Source organism: Eretmochelys imbricata, chromosome 1, assembly GCF_965152235.1.
Source record: "Eretmochelys imbricata isolate rEreImb1 chromosome 1, rEreImb1.hap1, whole genome shotgun sequence".
NCBI lineage: Eukaryota > Metazoa > Chordata > Testudines > Cheloniidae > Eretmochelys > Eretmochelys imbricata.
In genome coordinates, this window is record NC_135572.1 from 332489492 (window position 1) to 332515181 (window position 25690).

The 25690-nt window shown below is 40.2% G+C and overlaps 1 protein-coding gene across 1 annotated transcript in view; it reads right to left on the reverse strand.

Annotated features, from left to right (window-relative positions):
• The window catches only part of PRKAR2B (protein kinase cAMP-dependent type II regulatory subunit beta), a 148036-nt gene that overhangs the window by 40866 nt on the left and 81480 nt on the right, over window positions 1-25690 (reverse strand). The window lies entirely within an intron of this gene.

A 25690-nucleotide genomic window follows, 5' to 3' on the forward strand; every position in this document is an offset into this window, starting at 1 on the left:
TAGGTCCAAAGTAAGTGGAAATATGCCCATAAAAAGGAAACATTAAATCTGTTGAACAACTACAGTACTGTATTTCTAAATAAACAAAATATTCTTATAAACAGTATATGGTAGCTGTCGAATTTTAGTGATGACTGAGTCAGGTTTTAGGGTAATCTATTTACTTAAAAATAACTCAAAGTAAACAGTACTGATATGCTGTAACTCTAGCATGGCTGTATGCTCTGTCTCATGCTCTGCAACTGGTTTCTGTCTGTTTGTGTGAGACACAGAGAGTGTCAAGAGGAAGCATAGTGCAGTACTGCATAGTGTCTTGCAGCATGTATAAACACAATAGACTCCCTGCGAAAGTATAGCACATTTCCCATTTCCCCCCCACACCTCCAATTCTCTACACTAACAGATTCTAACAAAAACATTTCTTTAACTTGTTATCTTTTATGTTATCACAGTATCAACAGGTCTCAGTCAGTCTTGTCAGACATTTTAACAGCCTCCTAGATCTATTGAGAAGAAAATTGAATTTAGGCTTATCTGTCTTAAATCTTTTAGTCTCTTCACACAACTGGAAGCTGGATCAATCCATTAAGGTATTTTTGTCCTTTTAGTGTATCTGTTCTCCCTTCACTCTTCCTTGATATATGTTCATTCTCACTCTGTCTCATTCTTAGGTCATTAGCAGATTCCTTCAAAAAATGGTTTCCATTTTCTATCATAACTGGATACTGATGATGTTACGTTTCTTTAATCACTGTAGTTTGTTCTGGCCAATGCAGAATCTATGGTATACTAATTGATAAAGGCCTAGTTCTTCTGTTATAATTTTGATCGGTCAATCTTTTTGCCAGGACTAGAGTTATCTGTCATTCCTTTGGTTAGGTCTTATGTCTTGTAATTGAGTATGTATATGTTTATTTTATAACTGTTCAGCCAGTGGTTTTCAACATTGCAGAAGCATTGCTCTGTAGTTGAATGGCACGAAATGTGCAATTTCTTTTCCATCAATTGCTTATTGGAGCTACTACTTCACTCTATAGACTCCACAATCTACTAATTCATTTGCTTGTGGTATTTCAAGACAAGATATCCTATGTTATCGATATCACAAGTTATCACCATAATAGAGACTCAACTGTATACCCCAAATTAAAAAACACAGTAAAAACTAAAAAAGAGCCACCGTGGCTTAACAACCATGTAAAAGAAGCAGTGAGAGATAAAAAGGCATATTTTAAAAAGTGGAAGTCCAATCCTAGTGAAGTAAATAGAAAGGAGCATAAACACTGCTAAATTAAATGTAAAAATGTAATAAGAAAAGCCAAAAAGGAGTTTGAAGAACAGCTAGCCAAAAACTCAAAAGGTAATAACAATGTTTTTTAAGTACATCAGAAGTAGGAAGCCTGCTAAACTACCAGTGGGGCCCTGGACGATCGAGGTACAAAAGGAGCACTTAAAGACGATAAAGTCATCGCAGAGAAACTAAATGAATTCTTTGCTTCAGCCTTCACGGCTGAGGATGTTAGGGAGATTCCCAAACCTGAGCATCTTTTGTAGGTGACAAATCTGAGGAATTGTCACAGATTGAAGTGTCACAAGAGGAGGCTTTGGAATTAATTGATAAACTTAACAGTAACAAGTCACTGGGACCAGATGGCATTCACCCAAGAGTTCTGAAAGAACTCAAATGTGAAATTGCGGGACTATTAACTATGGTTTATAACCTATCCTTTAAATCAGCTTCTATACCCAATGACTGGAAGATAGCTAATGTAACGCCAATATTTAAGAAGGGCTCTAGAGGTGATCCTGGCAATTACAGACCAGTAAGTCTAACGTCAGTACCGGGCAAATTAGTTGAAACAGTAAAGAATAAAATTGTCAGACACATAGAACAACATAAATTGTTGGGCAAAAGTCAACATGGTTTCTGTAAAGGGAGATCATGTCTTACTAATCTATTAAGAGTTCTTTGAGGGGATCAACAAACATGTGGACAAGGGGGATCCAGTGGACATAGTGTACTTAGATTTCCGGAAAGCCTTTGACAAGGTCCCTCACCAAAGGCTTTTATGTAAATTAAGTTGTCATAGGATAAAAGGGAAGATCCTTTCATGGATTGAGAACTGGTTAAAAGACAGGAACAAAAGGTAGGAATAAATGGTAAATTTTCAGAATGGAGAGGGTTAACTAGTGGTGTTCCCCAAGGGTCAGTCCTAGGACCAATCCTATTCAAAAATTATCTGGAGAAAGGGGTAAACAGTGAGGTGGAAAAGTTTGCAGATGATACTAAACTGCTCAAGGTAGTTAAGACCAAAGCAGACTGTGAAGGACTTTAAAAGGGCAACAAAATGGCAAATGAAATTTAATGTGGATAAATGTAAAGTAATGCACACTAGAAAAAATAACACCAACTATACATACAATATGATGGGAGCTAATTTAGCTACAACTAATTAGGAGAAAGATCTTGGAGTCATCGTGGATAGTTCTCTGAAGACATCCACGCAGTGTGCAGTGGCAGTCAAAAGAGCAAACGGGATGTTAGGAACCATTAAAAACGAGATGGAGAATAAGATGAAGAATATCTTATTGCCATTTATATAAATCCATGGTATGCCCACATCTTGAATACTGCATACAGATGTGGTCTCCTCATCTCAAAAAAGATATACTGGCATTAGAAAAGGTTCAGAGAAGAGCAACTAAAATTATTAAGGGTTTGGAACGGGTCCCATATGAGGAGAGATTAAAGAGGCTAGGACTTTTCAGTTTGGAAAAGAGGAGACTAAGTGGGGATATGATAGAGGTATATAAAATCATGAGTGGTATGGAGAAAGTGAATAAGGAAAAGTTATTTACTTGTTCCCATAATATAAGAACTAGGGGCCACCAAATGAAATTAATGGGTAGCAGGTTTAAAACAAATAAAAGGAAGTTCTTCTTCACTCAGCGCACAGTCAACCTGTGGAACTCCTTGCCTGAGGAGGTTGTGAAGGCTTGGACTATAACAGGGTTTAAAAGAGAACTGGATAAATTCATGGAGGTTAAGTCCATTAATGGCTATTAGTCAGGATGGGTAAGGAATGGTGTCCCTAGCCTCTGTTTGTCAGAGGGTGGAGATGGATGGCAGGAGAGAGATCACTTGATCATTACGTGTTAGGTTCACTCCCTCTGGGGCATGTGGCATTGGCCACTGTCGGTAGACAGGATACTGGGCTGGATGGACCTTTGGTCTGATCCAGTATGGCCATTCTTATGTTCTTATGCTGAAATTTATAAATTTTATACTCTATTTTTGAGCTGTGGTCCATTGCATTATTATAGTCCTTGAAATGTCATGATGTGCAAACATTGTTTTAACGTTCCTGAACACAGTTGATGCTGTGATATCATAAAATGTCACTACTGAAAAGTTGCTAGAATAGTCCATTATGATCAGGAGTTCATGTTTTCCCAGTACAAACAAATCTGACTATGTCCTATGGGATTACAGGTTGTCCATGCAGTATTAAAGGTTCTCTGAGTTGTGCATTTCTGAAACTCCAGACAAGTTACACACTTCCTCACTATTACTCCAATACAACTATTCATCTGTGATCACAATACACTTCTAGAGCTCTTTTTTGACCAAGTCATACCTAGGTATCTTTCATTCCATTCATGGCTGATAGCTTGTATTACTTGTGATATTTCATCCATCACAATTTTCCTTTCTAGCTCATCCCACATTCCTGGTTATAAAGCACATGAAGCTTTTATCATACTCACATTCACTGCTACTACGCACTCCAGATCATCATTTTATGTAATAGTCACCATCGTCAGCCATTCTATTCTATAAAGCATCCCTAGTTTCATGTGATACAGTATAGTATTTATAATCATGCAAGTACTGAAAGGAAACATAATATAGACAGCCACTATTTTCCCCCATTGCTTAGTTTTACAAAGTAAAACTGTTTATTTAAATCTTCTAATTGTGTACCATCTTGTATCACTTAGCTCATTCACTGAGATGGACATTCGAACACATAGAACCCTGAATAAATCAAGAAGACCAGGATTAAAGAAAAATTTCAAAGAAAAATATGAATTACTAAAGTGCATTACATTACCAATACCACACATGCTGGGAGTTGCATACAAGTGAAATATATTGCCTTGCCAGGAGGAGGATTTGGGCTTTGTAAATTATGGTTCATCCATTCAGTCAAGGTGAAATCCAGAAAGTATTTCACTGATCACTATATATAGTATGTTCTATCTTATAAAAACAAATGGAAGTAAAATTACTTTAGAAATGAATCAATTTCTAAATTAAAATAAATATATAGCTCACACTCAGAACATAGAAAAGGTAATACTATTTATATGGTAGCTATCCATCCCCTTGCTATACTGAAAAATTAAGAGGACTTCAATAACTAAATAATTGAGACTATATGTAATTCATTACACTAAACATATGGAGAGAGAAAAGTCAACATGCTTTCACCATTGGTAAGCACTAAATTTATTCATGCTTTGCATACACAAGAAAATATTATTATAAAGAGATCATGGTGTACCATGCTGATAGTTTTAAATAACTTTTCTACTCGACGCTGTGCGTAGGGAATATACTTCCTTTTATATTGTACAATTAATCCTTGCAATATTTATTATCCGTTTCTGATTTCTACTCTGTCAAGATTGAATTTTTTTTAATTTACACATACACACACACACACCCCCATTCTCTTTACATACTTTGTCCTTAACCTGTTCAGAAATATGTGGTTAGTTGCACCTCACAGTACTACGAACATAATTTATTTAAAAAGAACAGGAGTACTTGTGGCACCTTAGAGACTAACAAATTTATTAGAGCATAAGCTTTTGTGGGCTACAGCCCACTTCATCAGATAAATAGAATGGAACATATAGTAAGAAGAAATATATATACATACAGATAAGTTGGAAGTTACCATACAAACTGTAAAAAGAAAAGGAGTACTTGTGGCACCTTAGAGACTAACCAATTTATTTGAGCATAAGCTTTCGTGAGCTACAGCTCACTTCATCAGATGCATACAAACTGTGAGAGGCTAATTAGGTAAGATGAGCTATTATCAGCAGGAGAAAAAAAAAATTGTAGTGATAATCAAGATAGCCCATTTAGAAAGTTGACAAGAAGGTGTGAGGATACTTAACTTTAGGGAAATAGATTCAGTATGTGTAATGACCCAGCCACTCCCAGTCTCTATTCAAACCCAAGTTAATGGTATCTAGTTTGCATATTAATTCAAGCTCAGCAGTTTCTTGTTGGAGTCTGTTTTTGAAGCTTTTCTGTTGCAAAATTACCACCCTTAAATCTTTTACTGAGTGGCCAGAGAGGTTGAAGTGTTCTCCTATCGGTTTTTGAATGTTATGATTCCTGATGTCAGATTTGTGTCCATTTATTTTTTTGCATAGAGACTGTCCGGTTTGGCCAATGTACATGCCAGCAATGCCCCTCTGCCACATGAATGGCATATATCACATTGGTAGATGTGCAAGTGAACGAGCCCCTGATGGCATGGCTAATGTGATTAGGTCCTATGATGGTGTCACTTGAATAAATATGTAGACAGAGTTGGAATCGGGCTTTGTTGCAAGGATAGGTTCCTGGGTTAGTGATTTTGTTGTGTGGTGTGTGGTTGCTGGAGAGTATTTGCTTCAGGTTGGGGGGCTATCTATAAGCGAGGACTGGTCTGTCTCCCAAGATCTATGAGAGTGAGGGATCATTTTTCAGGATAGGTTGTAAATCTTTGATGATGCGCTGGAGAGGTTTTAGTTGGGGGCTGAAGGTGACAGCTAGTGGTGTTCTGTTATTTCCTTTGTTGGGCCTGTCCTGTAGTAGGTGACTTCTGGGTACTCTTCTGGCTCTGTCAATCTGTTTTTTCACTTCAGCAGGTGGGTATTATAGTTTTAAGAATGGTTGATAGAGATCTTGTAGGTGTTTGTCTTTGTCTGAGGGGTTGAAGCAAATGCAGTTGTATCTTAGAGCTTGGCTGTAGACAATGAATTGTGTGGTGTACCAGAAGAGTACCCAGAAGTCACTCTGAAATCTGTCAATTTATTTACTGATTCTAGACATTTTGATACACTAATTAGTTACAATAAATTAATTGCACAGGAAAGTCTCAAAATCATATCTTCATTATGGAATAAAAACTGTAACAGTAACCATTAAACCATATTTCACACTTCCAGAAACTCATTAGTGTAATGGAATCACTCATTTTCTTGTATCAAGTGACTAACAATAAATAACTCTATAAGATAAAGCTTGAGTAGTGCTATGTAACATGTATTTAAGGCAGCAACATTATCATATAAAAGGTTCCAACTGATTACTGGTGTATAACAGCACTAAGTGATCCAAGACTCCTCACACAAGATAGTGTGTGTATACACACCATGGGCAGTGGCCTTGAAATGCAGTTGTAGTCAGAAAGAACAGCAAACAACACCTTCTTATTCAACAGATTGGCTCCCTCGGTACTTTTGGCTCAATTTACTGCGAAAAGTATTTTTTTTCTTTTTTTTGTTTTGAAATAGACAACGAGCAGTATACATTTTGCTTTCTCTCAACAGGACAAGCAGATATTCATTCCATAACAAAATTATAATTTAATTAACACTTGCAGAATTATACATCAGTCTTATTAATTGCCCCATCACAGTATACTAGGGGCTTGTCTACACTGGGACGCAAAATCAGCACCACTGCGATCAATGTAGCAGCGTCAATTTGGCAGGTCTGGTAAAGACATGGTAAGTCTATGGCAGAGCGCTTTCCTGTCGACTTCAGTACTCCATCTCTCCAAGAGGCAGACGCTAAGTCGACGGGACAGCGTCTCCCATCGACATAGCAGAGTGTAGATACTGCTTTAAGTCAATGTAACTAATATATCACTCGGGGTGGGGGGGGTATGATTTTTTCATATGCAGCCCACAATGTCTAATAAGTTGAGAATCACTGACTTCTATACTATTATTCCTGGGGGAATTCTGCACCACTGCATATGTGCAGAATTCATGTGACACACAGAATTTTTTTTTCCAGCAGACAATACATTCTGCCAAAAAGGTGCTACAGTTATGTTTTTCACTCACCCGGGGCTGCTGTGATGTCACAACAAAGCAGCTGCTCCCAGGCAGGACAGACCAGCTGCAGATAGGGAAGAGAAAGAGGCTGCCTTCCTCACAGTGCGGCCAGGTCAGGAGGAATGGGATGGGAGGGGGAATGGACAGTGTGGGTCACATGGGGCTGCTGGGGGGCAGGGTTACAGACTGGGATTCAGAAAGACTAGTGGGGGAACAGACTGGGGCAGGGGCTGAATGGGAGCGGGAGTGCAGGGATATATGGGGATGGGGAGAAAAGAGGTGGCTGAGTGGGGGTACAGGGACACATGGGAATGGGGCAGATGTGTCTGACTGAATGAGAAGCTAGGGGTCAGCTAGGGTCTGCATGGGGGAGGCTCCCTAACAATCTCTCCCTATTCCATACTTCTCCCACCAACAACCAACAGTCCTCCAAGTTCACTCCCAGGCTCCTTCCCAGCAATGACTTCCCTCTCCCTCGGCTACTCCATTACCCCTGACTCCCCCAAGTCTTTGCACTGCTTCTGAAGGGTGTGGTAAATAAGTTTCTATATTGTAGTTTAAATGAATTAGTACTCAGAATTCTGTATAATATGCCTAGTAAAGAGTCTATTTGTCAAAAAAAGTTTCCTGAATCTTTTCCATTGTCTGTATTGTTACAGAAATAGTTGCTGACAGGTATTTTGAAATAAATTACCAAAATAATTGAAACTGGTCTGATTATATTGTGGTGTTTTGACAAATAAAATATCCAGAATTTTAAAACATTGTGCTCAGAATTTTTAATTTTTTTGGCGCAGAATTCCCCCAGCAGTAATACTATATACCATAAAATGGTTGCAATAATTGAAAGCCAAAAAGTACTAAAATATTGACAGCTGATTTTTCTGAACTATCACATGGGTGTCAAAAGCTTTGGTGGCGCAATAAGATTGCCAGTGATGGACATAAACTGTATATACAACCAGGCCACCTTCAGATCGCACAAGGTAGTGCTTGATTTGCAAGTAGGCCATGTCTCTTTGGGATTTGCCACGATGATTTAATGAACAATGTAAACATTCATAAACTATTCAGATAATTTCCACTATATTTAATGACCAAATATGTTATAATAAATAGAACAGAAAACTAATCTAACCACTTACTACAAAACTACTACAGCCAAAATTTTCAAACCTAAGTAAGAGTGATCTGATTTTCAGAGGAGCTAAGCACCCACAATTGCCTCAAGAGGGAGTTAGTTGAGGATATTTCCATTGCTGACAAGGATGTCAGGAGTGAATAGAGTGAGAAAATGGTAAATATTATTACATTAAAGAGGAAGTAGAAATTGATATTCACATTAATAACCAAAGCAACCATGTGTTTTTCTGTTGCACCTATCCTTACTTCCCCTTAATCCCACCAGTGCTTCCTATCATTTCTACTCATGTCATGTCTTAACCTAGACTGTAAAATATCTGGAGTGTAGCACATTGTTTTTTGTTGTTAAACCAGATATACTTTGTGTGTGTGTGTACATATGCTGTATCCACATAGAACAACAGGATTTAATGAGAGACTGGATATAGGGGATGTGATAGAACAGGCATGGCCAAACCATGGCTTGTGAACTGCATGCAACTCTTTTTTGCAGTTAAAGTGCAGTCCACAGAACCCCTCACGCTCCCCCCTTTTCCGCCTACCAGACTGGGGCTGGAAGGGGTGGGGGCGGGAGATTCAGGTGTCTGACCTGCAGCAGGGTGGTGGGACTAAGGGTTTTAGCCCCATGGAGCAGGGGTGTGGAGGCAGAAGCCCTGCACCCGGTAGGTGCCACCCTTCAGGGCAGAAGCCCCATGCCCCAGCAGGCACTGCCCCGTAGGGAAGGTTGTGCGTGTCTTGCAATTCTTGAACATTTGAAGATTATTGTATGCTGCTGGTACGGTCAGTAAGTTTGGCCACCCTTGTGACAGAAGATTCTAGCCCACAAAAGCTTATGCCCAAAGAAGATTAAAAGATTATACTGAGTTTACAAGCCTGACAGACAGTAAGGACAGTGAATTTAAGAGAAAGAAAAAGAGGTGGAGGTCAAGTAGTTGAAGATAAAACATTTGTTTTTGGAGAGAACATGTATGAGATCATGGCAAGACAATCAAGAGATGTCAGAGGCAGTAAGATGGAAGACAGGCTACCTGGAACTAAAGTAAATTTGGGAATTATTCGCATAAAAGGGACAGCTAGAACTAAGAGCATATGAAGTCATCAAGAACATGTAGAGGTAGAAGAGATCAAGAAAGAACCTTACAGGGTTCTGACAAGCAGGGGGAGAGAACAGGCAGATGATCCAGTAAAGATGCTAAATGAAGGAGCAGTCAGCAAGGTAGGAGAAGAACCTAGAAAGTACAGGAGTCACAGAAGTCAGGAAAAGAAAGACAATAGCTAACAGTAGAACTAAGTCAGCAAACAGGTCAACAATTAGGATAGACAAGTGCCATTTTAACTTATCTAGAAGGATTTTCAAGACAAAAGGGAAACAGCAGTTAGGGAGGCTAGAGGGATAGAAAGAAATTGAGTTTTTTGTTGTTTTTTTAAAAATCCGACAAGTGCATGCTTGAAAGCTGAGGGAAGTAGTCAGAGGACAGAAAGCAGCTGAAGGTAGCAGCCAAGGATGACAGGAGATGAAAAGTGATGAGTTCAAGGGAACAGAGATCAGATGCAGATGATAAAAGGAGGCCTCATAGTCAGAGACCAATGTGAAGAATGAGCAAGGTGGAAAATGGGAAGGAAGGAGATAACGAGAGAACTTGCCAACTATTGTCAAGTTTTGTTTTTGTGGCAAGAGAGGGTTAAGGCGGCAGGGGCTGTGTAAGAAGTTTGAGAGATAACTGAAGGTGGTCTTAGCAAGGAAGCCTGCAATGAATTTGGAGCTGCTCTGTAATATTTATTAATAATGTATGTTGACCTGGTTATTGGGATGATGTTTTCTGCATGAGTATTTTGTTTTAAGCATTTCTCATCAAGGGTCTATCAGACAGGAAGGAGAAGATAGCTCAAGATGGCCACCCATCAGTTGCCACTTCAGAGTTGTTTTGGACAACCCCAGAACTATTGGCTATAACAACTCCGGCTCAGTCTCCTACCAGCCTGCTTAAATGTTTTGACCAGGTAAAGACAAAAGCCAACCAACACTTGAATAAGCCTAATTCAAAACAAAGAAGATGGATTTACAAGCACACTCTCTTGTCGTTACAGGGAGAAGCAGACTGAAAAAGATAGTCAGACACAGGTATCCATGGGGAGCGTCTCAAGAAGATAGGCCTCCCTAGGTTGCCATTATGGGAAGGGAGAACGTTATGTAAGACAGATATGTTCAGGCAGTTCGTTGTTTTAAAATAATTCTTTAATGCTTTGTTCAGACTACTAAATAAAATATTCTGATTTAAGAAGGCTGTTGATCACTATATCACTGGTTACAGGTTCCTGAAAAGAAGAAATGCAGGTCCTTCAAAATCCAGTCAGACCCTCAGGGACACAAGCAGTTGGTATTGTGACAAAGTCAGGCCGGATGGCTGCAAGGGGGTCCTGGAAGGCCGATATATTAGCCCTAGAATGTTAAAGGCCCTTTTTCCTACAAGCTGAGAAGGGGTTACCTCAGGTCAATTACAGACAGCTGAATCCAATTAAGGGCGGCCTGAGGCCTTTAAAAATCCCCTCCTCTGGGGACAGCAAGGGAGAGAGAGAGAAAAAGATGAGCTGCTGCCGCCAGGCTAGTGGCAACAGGGAAATAAACTGCTCCAGGGTGAGACACTATGTTCCTTCCCATAGGGAAGACAGCCAAAACTGAGTGCCTGCTAGGGGAAGGACTGACACCCAAGGGCAACCAACAGGACGACATCTTGTCCCAGTGAGGGGGGCAGCGAAAGGTACCCTGCCCCCTGGGGTTTTGTTTGAGACTGTTTCCTTTTTTTTCTTTGGTGTGGGATCACCCTCAGGCCTACCCTGAAAATACAACCAAGGGAGCACAGAAGGGGGAAGGCAAACCCTTCCTGAGTGGGGCTGATTACCCCAGGCCCACCATCGCCTTGGGGGGAAGCACTAAGGCTGGTGAGAGATAAGAGGTGCTTTGCCACAGTATATACAAGGTACAGTAGCCAGGTCCCAGTCTAAGAGGGGAAGTCTTGTGTGATTCCACCCTGTGACAGGTAAGGAGCTAACACCTATGGCCCTACACTCACAAAAAACAGAAAGGAGGCAAGGTGCAGCTAGCCATGTAACCATGACAAACCCATTAACAATAAAAGGAATAATATGTGCGCACTTCTTCGGAATAGAATGGAATCTCTTATTTGGGGAGGAAGAAGGATGAAAAAAGAGTACATTTATAAGAAATCTTGCAATGCATGGTTACTTATATTGTAAGTGGCTCAGCAAGACCTTTAGTTAAATTTGCCTAATACTTTTCATTATAATAGTAATTTGCTTTAATTTACTTAAAACTTGATTAAATTGTGGGCATTTTTTCAGACAGTAATTTTTTTGTGTATTGTACCTTAAATTGTTTACAATTAGCTTTGCACTGGTATTTTTGGCCCTTCTATGTCTCCTACTGCTCCACAATAATTTCTCTGCCCAATTGAGCAACAACATTGATAGATTCCAGACAGTGTAATCCATGTTTTCCTCACATGGGAGGATGGAAACCATTATTCAGAGCAGGAATTCCGAACCTGTTTTATATCACAACACCATTCCTATATACCTAGGACTAAGAAACATGCAAAAGGAGAGGGTCACAACACTGAAGTTCAGTAATCTTGAAATACAGCAGCAAGGATAGAGGAGTATAAGTGAGTGGTAGACACCACTGATTTGGTTGACAGTGTATGCTCTCTACACACATGCACCTCATACATCATTTGAAAGCTTCTTGTGTCTATTTTAACAATGAACTATGATGTGGAGCTATCAAATGGCTCCATTACCACAGAAAAAGTGATAAACAATGACACCATCAACACATGAAGATAACCCACTTTGAAATATTTGCATTTGTTTCTATTAGCTTAATGACTATGTATTATTTCAAGACATAAAATTGGATCTCTTTGTGGATTTCTCAAACCATCACATCAACAATCTAAAGGGTAAAAAAATAAAATAAAAAAATCTAATAAGAAATTTGTACTAGTATCACTGAAATGTAATAGTGCTCATGACATCTCTAGTCAACGCCATTATCATCATTTTGTTCATCATTATGATCTCTATCACGAGTGCATGGGTTACCAGAGTCTTCATTGCTTTAGCACATACACAGTTCTATGCAGGGAAGATTATTCTGACTATAGACACAGCTGATTGTGCAGTGACCCCTACTGTTACATGCACAAATAAGGTCTTGCAGAAATTCAGGTGCCATTGGGCCCTTGAAGAATACAGGAATTAGTTCACTGTTCTCATTTTTCATCCATATTGCAATGGTGATCAAATATCTGGTTTACCTGTGTGTGAAGATATCCAAATCTTTGTTTGCCAAGATGCTCTTCTGACTTGCTCTTCAAACTGTCTTCACATGGTGGGAGTTCAGTCAGTGATGTGTCCTTTTTAATGGCTAGATTGAGGTGCAACAATTCAGGTCTCTGTGGGTCTCCTTTTCTTTCTTGCCCTGGTTATACAGCATTGCTACCAACTTTCTTGCTGCAGAAATTGTGGCTTGTCCTTCATGCTCTCCCAATTTGGCAAGATCTCTGAAGCGGTTATCTAATGTGTTCCATTTTTGGAAAGCAGTGAACAGCAAGGACCAAAACATCTATATCAGGTGTCCTAATTACTATGGTTCCTTTGACACCAAAAGCCATACTGGCACATAAAGCACACAGAAGCTTCCTTCTGTCTGCTTCCTCCTCGGTACTGTAGAAGTCTTGGGCTTCTTCAACACCTTTACTGTTTATGGACCTCACCACCGGAAAAGCCTCCAGCAAGGACTGTTTGTGTTGTGTGTATTCTTACACTCTCAGGTGCATCCATGTATTCACAGAGGAATTTTAGAAGTGACTTGTTAGATGCCATGTTCAGAAACTTTTTGCATTGAGGCAACAGGGCAACCACCAATCACCTGGTATTTCTTGCATCCAATCTTAAATCCTTTCCAGCCCTGTCTTGTTACAAGTTTTCCCAGAGCTACTCTTGTCATATCTATCAAAGATTTTGATAAGAGGATTTGACAAAGCTAATCCTATTAAGACCTGCCTCAGTATTCAGCAGCCAATTCATCAAAGGTATGGAATTTGTCTTCAGCCATCATTTATATGACAGTCATGGCATCTCTGACGTACACTGTGGTTTCTTTGTTGCATGCTCTTAGTTCATGGATTCTTTCAGATTGAGATTCCAGCTGATGCCCTAGTTCAAATTTGTCTGTTCTTCTGATTGGTCCTATTGGGTGACTAAGAACTATTGCCATTGAAAGATCATCTCATCTTACTAAGGACAGGGCTCTGCAAAAAACAATTTCTGGACTGATAGCTGCTATAGCTGATTTGTCCCTCCCTTGCCAAACTTAAATTTGGTCTTACTGTTCATCATGTCAGCAAACATTTTGATGCTAGATTTCTTGACTGGGCTGAAGAAGCTGTGTCCCACCAGAATCAAGTGCTTGTCTCATAAATCTCTCCATTTGTTCACCAACATCTGCTATTTTCAGAAGAGACTCTTATGCAACTTATGTTACATGCAGTCTAGTAGATATGTTAATAAGCACCTCTGCATGTGGTTCAGAGTCAGATGGGTTTGTCATATTGTTGATGATCTGGCTAGTAAAAGCTGTAATATACTCTTCATCCCTCTTCGGTGCAGAGGCAAGCATTTGTTTGTGGAGTTTGTCTTCACTACTTCTTTTTAACCCATCTCTTTCTCTCATAGCTTTTGCATATTTGAAATAAGAAGCTGTGTACTGTCATCCCTAACACTAATACTGACCTGTGCATAAGTGTCACTGAATTAAAATCTACTGTTACTGGTGCACAGCCTTCAGTGTGAGACTGATGTGATCAGCAAATTTCAGTTGAAAATATAGAAGAACTATTATCACTTGAAATGCTTTGACAATTAGGAATATGCAATGTGAAAACATTTCATGATAGTATTTTGCAAAACATTGATATTTGCCATTTTTGTCACATGCTAAGCAACTTCATTATTTCTGAAAAAAAGACTTGCCCATGTAAAACCAACAAAAAACTTTTAATATATTATCATTTGGTAGGTTTAGCCATCTGGTACCTTTTCACATTAAGGTGTACAAATTAACTTAAACAGTAAAAACTATAGTCATAGTCATGTTGCAGTGTGTCTGGAACTGTGCAAAAAATGACTCTCTCATTTGGAGTACCATTGTTTCACCTTGCTTATAGGCTTATGGCACCGCTTGACAGCTCCACCTCATCTCTCATCTAAACACACATGAAATAAGTGATATATTATGTGGATATGTGCAGGGTATATGTAACCCCAAAAATATTGCCCATTTTTGAGAATTGCTGCACAGCTAGTATAAGTACAGTGGGAAAAAAAGGAATAATGTGGCTCCATAGGATACCAGAGAGAGATAGAGATCAACCCTCACTAAAATAGGGGCATGGAAAGGGAATAGAATTTTTCTCCATTTACACATTTGTTGACAGTATCACTACAATTTTAGAATATTGATTTTTGGGCACCTTGGAACACCTCCAAACAGTCTTCAATGTTGAAGATCTGCCGACCATAAATTCTGTAAATAGGTCCCAACTAAAGAGGCAATTAAGACACGTAGCCAAAATTCATTCTGAGAAAAACATTTCCACCGGACATTTAGACAGTTTGATATTCAACATCTGTTTCCTCCACATTTCCAGAAAACCCATTTAGACTTTTTGCTGACACGATTTGCTTTATTTTTAACTGAAGGAATTTGATAACAATTGTGTTTTTTCTTAGTTAACTAATACATGTTATTTTACTCATCCATAATCACAATATAAATTAACGTTATGAGAATGTTGGTAACACGTATGAAGGTAAAATAATGTAAGTAACTCTTATTATAAAGACAGGTTTCAGAGTAGCAGCCGTATTAGTCTGTATTCGCAAAAAGAAAAGGAATACTTGTGGCACCTTTAGAGACTAACAAATTTATTTGAGCACAAGCATCCGATGAAGTGAGTTGTAGCTCACGAAAGCTTATGCTCAAATAAATTTGTTAGTCTCTAAGGTGCCATAAGTACTCCTTTTCTTATTATAAACTAATTGGAATTTTGATAAACCAATTGGCTAATCTACCACATCAGGCATTAATCCGAACTACCCAATACAGGCAAACATATGACATGCTCACCCATTTCTGGAATGGCCTTTTAAGCCACCAACAAGCCAAGAGCTGGACCAGAAACAAATTGCAATCCTTCCAAGAGTATGGTCTATTCGCTAAATAGTCATGGAGACATTTACAATATTCAGGGCATCCACATGCCAATTTGATACCTATTCTTCTCAAAGAGTGCAAGAAAAGAGAGAAATCCTAGGATCCCTATAACAGAAATTATCCACTCTTGTTTTGAGGGCAACCCACCCTAAAATATGCAAGAAACCAATACTCAAGAGCTCACAAGCCACTGCCCAGTGTCTAACCACCCTTTTTAAAGCAAGCTAATCAAGAAACGAGGAAAATGAAGACTCAAACACCACCTGTTAAGTTGCCAGTACCCCGAATAAATTCCTCTCAGTAAGTCTTCAGGCCAGGGCACAGTACAGAGAGAGTACTTGTTGCGCTGATGAATTACCTCCTTCTAACCATAAACAAAGGAAGTACAGCCATACTCAACCTGCTAGACCTCTCCACTGCATTTGATATAGTTGATCATTAAGTATTCTTGTCCTGCCTCAAGAGCCTCCAGGAGAAATGTCCTGAACTGGTGTTAGCTCTTCCTCTCAGAACAGAGCTTGAGGGATGCTATGGGAAATTGTTCCTCCACCTCCAAATCTTGCAGGGTACCACAATGCTCAATTCCCCTCTCCCATATTTTCCAGTCTCTACATGAAGTTGTAAGGAGGAGGCTGGTGAAACAACACCAAGTGAAGTGCCAGCAATATGTAAGTGACAGACCGTTCTAAGGCTCTTTTTCACCAGTCATCAACAGCACCATCTCTCAGCTCCCTGTGTCTACTCAAAATCACCATGTGATTGAAGAGAAACTGGCTAAAGATTAACTGAGGAAAGACTGAAATGATGTCAGTAGGAAAAGGAGAGTACTTTAAAGAACATCTTCTACTCCTGAGGGCATATAGCCTCAAGTTGTCAAGACAGTCTGCAGCCTTGTGGTCCTTTTGGACTTCCCAGTGCTACTGGGTGCCTAACAGATGAGGTAAAAATAGTACCCACTTCCATCTGAAACTGACCAAAGAGAGTGCACCCTCTCTTGTTGAGCAAAGACCTGGTCATTGTGATCCATGCACATGTATCTCTAGGCTTAATTATTGCAGCTCCCAACTAGTAATGAAGCCAGACACCCTGGAAAAGATCAAACAGGTACAAAACATAGAAACATTTCTGTTTAGCAACACAAGTCACCACAAATACATCACTTCAGTGCTCCACTCTCTGCACCAGATCCTCATTGAATACAAAGTCCAATTCATGGTCTCTATCTGATATTCAAAGCCTCCAAGGGATTGCCCATTGATACTTGAAGGACTGCCTCTCCCTCCCATAAACATGACCTTCCAGGATGGCTACGTTTCTCCAGAACAATGAAACTATCAGCCAACAGGGGGAGGCAAATGAATGTGAGAGGCAGAACTTTCACAGGAACTGGACCTGGGCCATGGAACTCACTCACACAAAAGATATGAATAAACAGAGTAACCACTGTCAGAACACAAAACTCACTTATTCACCTCAGCTATCCCTCAGTGAATCCTTTACATACATATGCTCACACACACATGCATTTATTTAGAAATAAAACCACATATAAATGAATCCAATCATTTCTCCTACTGACTGGAAAGGAAGAAAGAGATATAGTTGTTTCTATTTTTGAATACTGTATTTGGGAGGCATTGTAATAACTGCTCCTACAACTTTATTCCAATTGTAAGAAGTATATGAAAATTCGTAAGATGTTACAATAACGTAAAATAATAAACGTTGATGTAAAGTAGGTCAAGTTGCTTTCAGTAGTGAATTTATAAATAGGTGCCAAGAGCCAGACAGACAGACTAAATAACTCCAAACAAAAAAGGCCACATTGCTATGATTCCAGGACAATATTGAAATCTTGCTTGGCAAAAACACAAGATGCAGAACCAGAAATTAATGAACCAAACTGGTGTGTTGGATATTAGGTCTAATTGGTGGACAAAATAATGAGGGGATGGGCAATTCCACCCATCATCCCCTTTGTGGGTCATTAAAGAGAGCTTTTGGGGGGGGAGGGAATACAGAGGCTACGGGAGCAAGCTTCAACAGCATTGCTGCCATCCCCACTGTTTCCTTGACCGCCTTCATCCTGATCCTGAGAGATGTCCTGACCAGACTGGGCCAGAGAGAGGTACCCAGATTACATCATCACTATTATCCACTCTGGTTGAAACTCAACCACCATCTGAGATGAAACAAGATCAGACTGTAACAGCAGCAGTAACAACTCCAGCTCATCTCAACTAGTTTCTTCTCTTTTACCCAAAAGGGCAGTTATTACAGTCTTTGATACCATCTTGGGGCTTGTCTACACTTACCGGAAGATTGACTCTGTGGTGATCGATGCATCGGTGGTCGATTTAGTGGGTCTAGTGAAGACCCGCTAAATCGACCGCCGATAGCTCTCCTGTTGACTCCTGTATTCTACCTGATCGAGAACAGTAAGGGGAGTTGACCGGAGAGCGTCTCCCGTCGACATCACATAGTGTGGACCCTGCGGTAAATAGATCGAAGTTACACTATCGCGTAACTCAAATTGTGTAGCTTAGATCGACTTTTCCCTTTAGTGTAGAGAAGGCCTAAGAGACTATCAAACAAAGTGGGGTTTTTTCCTTCTAAAACCTCTCTCCAGCTAAAGGAAAGGGAACATGAAATATTATTAAAATGTATTGCCTTTTTTTTTATTTAAATTGAATTTAGTGATTTTGTATTAAACTAATTGCCTACAAATGAAAGCCTTACTTAATACTTTACACTTCAAATGCTTTAACTTTTTCTTTCTTTTCTGTTTCTTTAATAAAAGGTTAAAAGGATTTTAATGGTGTTTGCCATAGTATTAAGCAGGCTGAGGTCTCTGTATTCCAAACTCCGATCCTGGATTAACATTGTTTAAAGTTGGACAGTGGCTGGGTTATGTTAACACCTTTGGTCCATATCTTCCGTTTAAATTAATACAACAGAGAAACATTATGGTAAAGGGAGAGATCAGATAAATGACATTCATGTGATATCACATATATAACAGAAAAAAACCCTAAGGTCCTTTTTAATATTTAAATATACACAGACAGATAGCTTAAAGTAGCTACAAGCACCTTCTATTTCCTAGAGATTAATGACTGACTGAAACCATGCCTGACTGAAACCAGCAGGTCATTCTCCAGGAAAACTGACCTAGAACTCTAACAATAGAACATCCTTCTTTGTAGGGTAAAGGGTTTGGCCCTTTCGCCCTGAGGGAGGAGTACCCTCATGTGTTCTTCAGCAACAACTAAAGAAACACAACTAAGCTTTGATGGAGTCACGTCCAGCCTTCTCAATGAGAGTTAGAGGTTCTCAAGGACAGAAACAAAGAGGAAATAAGATGGATATTCAAGGCTCCAAGAGCTGCTTGAAGGAACCCTAAGGAAAAGTCTCCCTCCATGTATATCTTGCAATTCAATTATTAGTGCTGAAGTACAGCTTGCTTTTAATTTGCCTTCAGTTCCAAATACAATTCTGGAAATTTCAGGTTTAACAATTACATAATCATTCAATGTAAAAGTTACCAATACTGCAACACAGTGCTGTACAGTAACAAAAATGTTCCAGCTGAATGAGCCAGATTGTACTCAATGATGGATGTACTTGGTGCTAGATTTACATCTAAAAATTGTGCTAATCCTAAAGAATGTGAAAAAATAACACACTGCTAGTGTTAAACACAATAACAGGATTGGAATATTGTGAACAGAAATTAATCTGAATATAAATGCTGTATATAGAACAACTACTTGTAAAATGTTTTTTTTCCACTCTCTCAGAAGTGTACTCTTCTTCAGGCAACTTGCCAAACTGTGAAAGGAAACTATATTTCAATTATAATAAAACTGCCTAAAATAAAAAGATCACTATATGTGAGAATAAAAAGACCCCTTCATATTTTCTGCACTTTCTTTCAGGAAAAGTTCAGGATAAAAGATTCACTATTATACCTTTGCCATGCAAAAAGATTAATGTCTTAACAGTAATTCTGTATGTTACATAAGAGAAATGTAATTCAGCAAAACTGCCAAAAAAGGAAGTTTGGCAAACTTCCAGATCATATAGCCAATTCCATCCAACAGTTTCAGCCAATTATGTGTTTACCAATAAACCACATATATTACTGAAGCAAAGCAAACTATTTTTATACATCTATTGAACACATTTAAAATCATCCAAGCACAATGCAAGAAAAAGAATAAAGCAGCTTTTTATCATGCAGAGAGGCTACGAAAGGAGATAAACTTAGTTGAAGGTTTTATAGCTCTTATTTGTTCTAGGTGCCTGAAGCTCCTCCAGAGAATTGTATTGTTTTCAAACCAAAAGTGAAAGTACAATCTGGAAGCATTTAAATGGGAAAAAAACTATGACTGTCCTCTCTCTGTTTTTCCTCTTCCCTTTCATATTATCTCCCTCTTCTTCCTTTTAATGTCCACTTTCCCTGGCTTAGGTCAAATGATTCAGGCCTCCTATTTCTTCTACCCACTAGAGGGCTATGTGTTAAAGAAGCAGAGGCTCGGGTCCATGTGTAAATATGTATTTCCAGTTGTCCACACAAATCAGGTAAAATGTTCAGGAGAATGGATAGTTAGATATAACAAATATTATCTACCTCAGGAGATGAAAGATTCACTCAATCCTGCCTAAACCTGTGATTGAGATTAAGAAAGGTTTGTTCATCTTGTGCAATAACGAACTGTAGTTCTTCGAGATGTGTATCCCTATGGGTGCTCCACTCTAGGTGTATTCTCGTCCCTGCGGCTCAGATTGGAGATTTTTAGGTCCCGCATTTGTCCCACACATGCGCTCTCCCTGTCTCGCACTCTGCCTTGGTGCTATATAGCACTGTGCGGGTGAACTGTCCTCAGTTTCTTCTCTACCACAGAGCTCATTAATAAGAACTCCAAAGCAGATGAGAGCAGGGCAGGTAGAAGAGCACCCACAGGGACACACATCTTGAAGAACCACAGTTACTGCACAAGATGAGTAACCTTTTCTTCTTCTTCAAGTGGTGTCCTTATGGGTGCTCCACTCTAGTTAACTCTACAGCAGTACCCCCTAATGGAGGGGTGGGGCTTTGGAATCAAATCCAATATTGAAGATAATACAGTGCAGCTAAATATGGCATCAGATGCTGAGTTGTGAGTGTTGTTAGATGTTTGGCGCTGTGTGTGTGTTCTCCCTGTGTGCTGTCCCAGCTCTGTGCAGACACTTGGAACAGCTGACCTCAAATGAACCACCCAATGACCACAAGATCCGTTAAGGTACGAAGGCACCCGCCCAGGTTTATTGAAGACGCACGGTCCTAACTCTCCGGATTAATGTCTACAGTTAGACTAACACATTTATGCCCGTGACAATGGATGCAGCTCAGTGAGTGCTGGGACTTTCTGTTACCCCCCCCAGGCTAACCAAAGACATTCCCTCTAAGATACCCCTTTATACACCGATACAAACAAGTTACATATTGCCCCTCTGACATAGTTAGTTACTGCCCCCTGACGTAGGTTGTTACCACCCATTACCTTGTACATGTTGGTTCAATCAAAATATCTCTATCCATTACACTGTCATCCTGACCTTATCTTTAAGAGAGGCCATTGTGTTCCTGTCATATTTGGGGAGGTGTTTGTACCAGACTTGGCATTGGCGTGTTCTGGTACCATCCTCCTGGAATGTGTTTGCATGAGTGTCCTGTGCCTAGACTTTCTTAGGAATGTGTGTGTTTTTGCAATACCAACCCTGTTCTTGCCAGGCTCTGTGAGCGTGTACACAGGTAGAGCCTGACTCCTGCTTACAGCCTGTCTCTTGCTGACATTCCTTTATATTAGCAAACTTTTGACCACTACTTTAACTAAGGCCTCAGGCCAGGCCTCTGATTCAAGAGCTTATGTCTCAGGCTCTCTTCCTACTACAGCGAGTGACTGCATAATGTTCAGCAAATGTATGAGCAGATGTTCAAGTTGCTGCTCTGTATTTTCTGTGATCTTGAGAAAGGTTATTAGAGTGGAGAGGGACCTCATGGAGTGAGTTCATACTCTAGAACGAGGTCGAAGGTCATAAGCACAATAGCAATAGGTAATGCAGTCTGATATCCATCTCTGCTTAGAGACTGGGTATCCCTTAAATTTGTCTGCAATGGAAAGAAATAGTCTGGGAGATTTTCTGAAGGGTTTAGTCCCATCCAGATAGAATGCTAATTCTCTCCTGACATCAAGCGTGTGCACTGTTGCCTCCCTTTTGTCCCGGTGTGGTTTGGGTACAAAGGCTGGGAGGTGGATAAGCTGATTCATGAGGAAGTCTGAAGGTATTTTTGGTAGGAATTTTGGTTGTGGTCATAATGTAAACTTGTCTTTGAAAAAGATTGTAAAGGGGGGTATGCCATTAGAGCACCTCTCACTCTCCAAGCAGACGTGATGGGCACTAGGAATGCAGTTTTCACAGAGGGGTATAGAAGAGAGCAAGTGGCCATAAATTCAAAGGGAGGCCTTGTAAGGCACTTGAGGACAAGGTTGAGGTCCCATACTAATGTAGGACGCCTGATTTGTGGAAAGAGGTTACCCATACCCTTGAAAAACCTCTTTCTTGTAGGATGAGTGAACACAGAATAACCGTCTATCTTATGAAGGAAGGCAGCGATGGCTATGAGATGCACCTTTACGGATTTTAGAGATAATCCTGACTTTTTTAGCTCTAGGATGTAATCTAGCACTAGTGGTAGTGGAGATGATGTAGAGGTAACATGTTTTTAGTCACACCAGAGTTGGAATCTCTTCCACTTCTGAATGTACGTGTGAGAAGTAGTTTCAGTGAGGAATAACAGCACCTTGTTTACATCCTCAGAGCAGTTCATTTCTAAGATTTGGATCAAGGAGCCATGCCTTGAGGCAGAGAACCTGCAGATTGGGGTGGTGGATCTGTCCAGTTTCCTGAGAGAGGTGGTGAGGTATGGACAGTAGAGTGATTGGCATGCATGTCTGTGTTGCCATAGTGGAACTATAAGAATAACCCTGGCTTTTTCTTTTCTTATCTTGAGCTGGACCTTGGATATTATAGGAATTGGTGGAAATGCATACAAGAGAATTCTGTTCCATTGAGGGAGAAAGACATCTCCAAGAGAGTGGTGACCCAGACCAGCCCTGGAGCAGAATTGGTAGCATTTCTTGTTTCTAGCTGTGGCACGTAAGTCTATATTTGGGACTCCCCAGTGTATAAATAGGTTATAAAGGATGGAGGGGTCTATTTCCCATTTGTGATCGTGAGAAAAAATTCTGCTGAGAGTATCCACTGTAGTGTTCTGTATGCCTGGAAGGTAGGCTGCTGAGATGTTGATGTGGTGATGAATGCACCAATTCAAGAGTTTCACTGCCTCAGAACAAAGGGAAAGTGATTCTGCTCCTCCCTGGCAATTTATGTAAAACATACAAGAGATATTGTCTGTCACAATCTTTATATGCTTGCCTCTGATCAGTGGTAGGAAAGGTAAGCAGGCATTCCTGCCTTCTCTGAGCTCTAGTAAGTTGATATGCAGGGTGGATTCAAAAGAGGACCATTTGCCTTGAATGGTGCGGGTCTCCAGATGAGCTCCCCATCCCAATATGTGTGCATCTATCATCAGTATTAATGATGGGAGTGGTTAAGTGAAGGGAACCCCGGTGCAGATATTGTGAGGATCTTTCCAGCAGCCAAGCGAGCTTTTGACCGTCAAGGGCATCAAAAGAAGTTTATTTAAACTGTGTCTGCTTGGAATGTATACCGTTCTGAACCACTCTTGAAGGCAATGCACGTGGAGTCTCACATGACTTATTACAAAGATACTTGCCCCAATGTGCCCCAATGGTTGAAGACCATTTCTGGCCAAAGTCTGAGGGCTGGCCTGAACTGCTGAGATTAAGTTGGTTAAGATATTGAAGCTGTGTGATGGGAGGAAAAATTTTGGCTTCTACACTGCATCTAGATAGGCCACTATGAATTTCAGATGTTGTACTGGGATTAAAGTGGACTTTCAGACAGTTAGTTGTAGTCCTAGCTGAAGGAATAAATCCATAGTCTTTCGTGTGGGTCTCAGAGCATCATTGAAAGAAAGCATTTTGAGCAGGCAATCATCTAGATATGGGAGTATCATAATTCCTAGTTTGCAAAGATGTGCTGCTACCGCAGCAAGGACTTTCAAGAACATGCTGGGTGCAGATGATGGACCAAATGAGAGCACTTTGTATTGAAAATATTCTTGACCCAGAGTGAATCTTAGAAACCTCCTGTGCAATGGGTGGATTGTGATATGAAAGTAAGCATCTTGTAGGTCATGGGAAGAGAACCAGTCTTCCTGGTTCAGAGAGAGGATTATTGCTGCTCATCTTGAACTTTCCGAATCTATTGAGTGACCTTAGATCCAGAATGGATCTCCAACCACCATTCTTTTTCGGTATCAGAAAGTATTTGGAATAAAAGCCCTTTCCTCTGTGTTGAGTGGGAACTGATTCTGTAGCACCTCAGTTCAGAAGATAGTGGGTTTTTTTTCCTGATGTAAAAGGTGCTCACGGGAAAGATCCCGAAGGAGGCTAGGGAGGGAGTGTAAGTAGGAGGGAGGGAGGTAAAGGGGATCAAATATCCCGTGGAAATGATCTCCAGCATCCACTTGGTGGTTATACACTCCCAGTTTTGATAAAAATTGTAAGATAGTCACTGAAGGGGTGGAGATGTTGCAGCAAATAAAGGTGAGGATGGTAACTTGGGGCCTTGACCAATACATCAAAATTGGTCTTTAGATGTAGATGGCTGTGATTTTGAAGATTGTGGGGCAGCTGGTCTGCGCTTCTGTAGTCGTCGTCCTTTCCATTGGGATTCATAATGGCTCTGGGGAGGAGGGAACAGAGCAGGCCGGGATCTCTGTGCCATCTGTGACTTACTATATCTTTTTTTTGTGTGGGTGTGTAAATTCCCAGGGAATGCAATGTGGCCCTAGAATCTTTTAATGTATGGAGAGATTTGTCAGTTTTTTTAAAACCAACTTGGATCCTTCAAATGGAAGGTCTTCCACAATGGATCGTACATCCTTTTGAAAGCCAGAAAGGTGAAGCCATGAGGTTCTTTGCATGACCACTGCTGTTGAGATGGAGCAAGCAGCTGTTATCAGCAGCATCCAGAAAGGCCTGCAACAATGTTCTCACAAGGAGCTGACCCTCAGGAATGATTGGTTGAAACTATTCTTTCATCAGTTAAGAGATGTTTGATGAAGGCATTTAACTTATAGTAGTTGATATGATTGTATTTTGCCATAATGTCTTGATAATTAGAAATCCTAAATTGTAGGATCACTGACGAATATGATTTTCGTCCAAATAAATCTAGTCGTTTCCAGTCCTTGTCATAGGGTGTCAATTTAGCGTGGTGCTGTTTGCCATGTTCATTTACAGTGTCAACATCAAGAGAATTTGAATAATGTTGAGAAAATAAAAAATCCATGTCTTTAGAGGGAACATATTTTTTGTCTGCTTTCTTGTATGTGAGAAGTATTGTAACTGGTGGCTGCCATATGGGTTTTGCTGGGTCAAACAAGGCCTCGTTGATGGGGAACGCAGTATGAGCTGATGTTGAGGTATGTAGGATGTCCAGCAGTTTGTGTTGTGACTCCTTCACTTCTTCAAGCAGAATTTTTAGCGCGTTTGCTACTCTCTTAATGAGATCTTGAAACTGTTGAAGTCATCTGCCAGGGTTGGAGCGGGAGGCATAAAGGCTTCATCAGGAAAAGACGAAGAGATGTTGGTCATAGGAGTAACCTCCTTGTCTAGTCTCATTTCCTGTTCTTCAAATGGATCGGGGGGTTGGATAGAAAAGATGAGGGAGATTGTCTTCCTCTGTCCCTTTGGGTGATATTAGAGGTCCTCAAGAATTGCTGTCTATAGGCCACCCATGGGTCCCAGTAGGATCCCACTGAGGTGGTGCAAAGGGCATTGGTGTCCATACCAAATGGCAGTAAACTGGGGCTGTAGCGATTTCTGGTTGGCTGTCTCCTTGATACTGTAACAGAGAGCCTTCCACTGAAACTGTATATAAATCATCATCATCATCCTCTTCATCGTTGCTTGACAGAGGTGG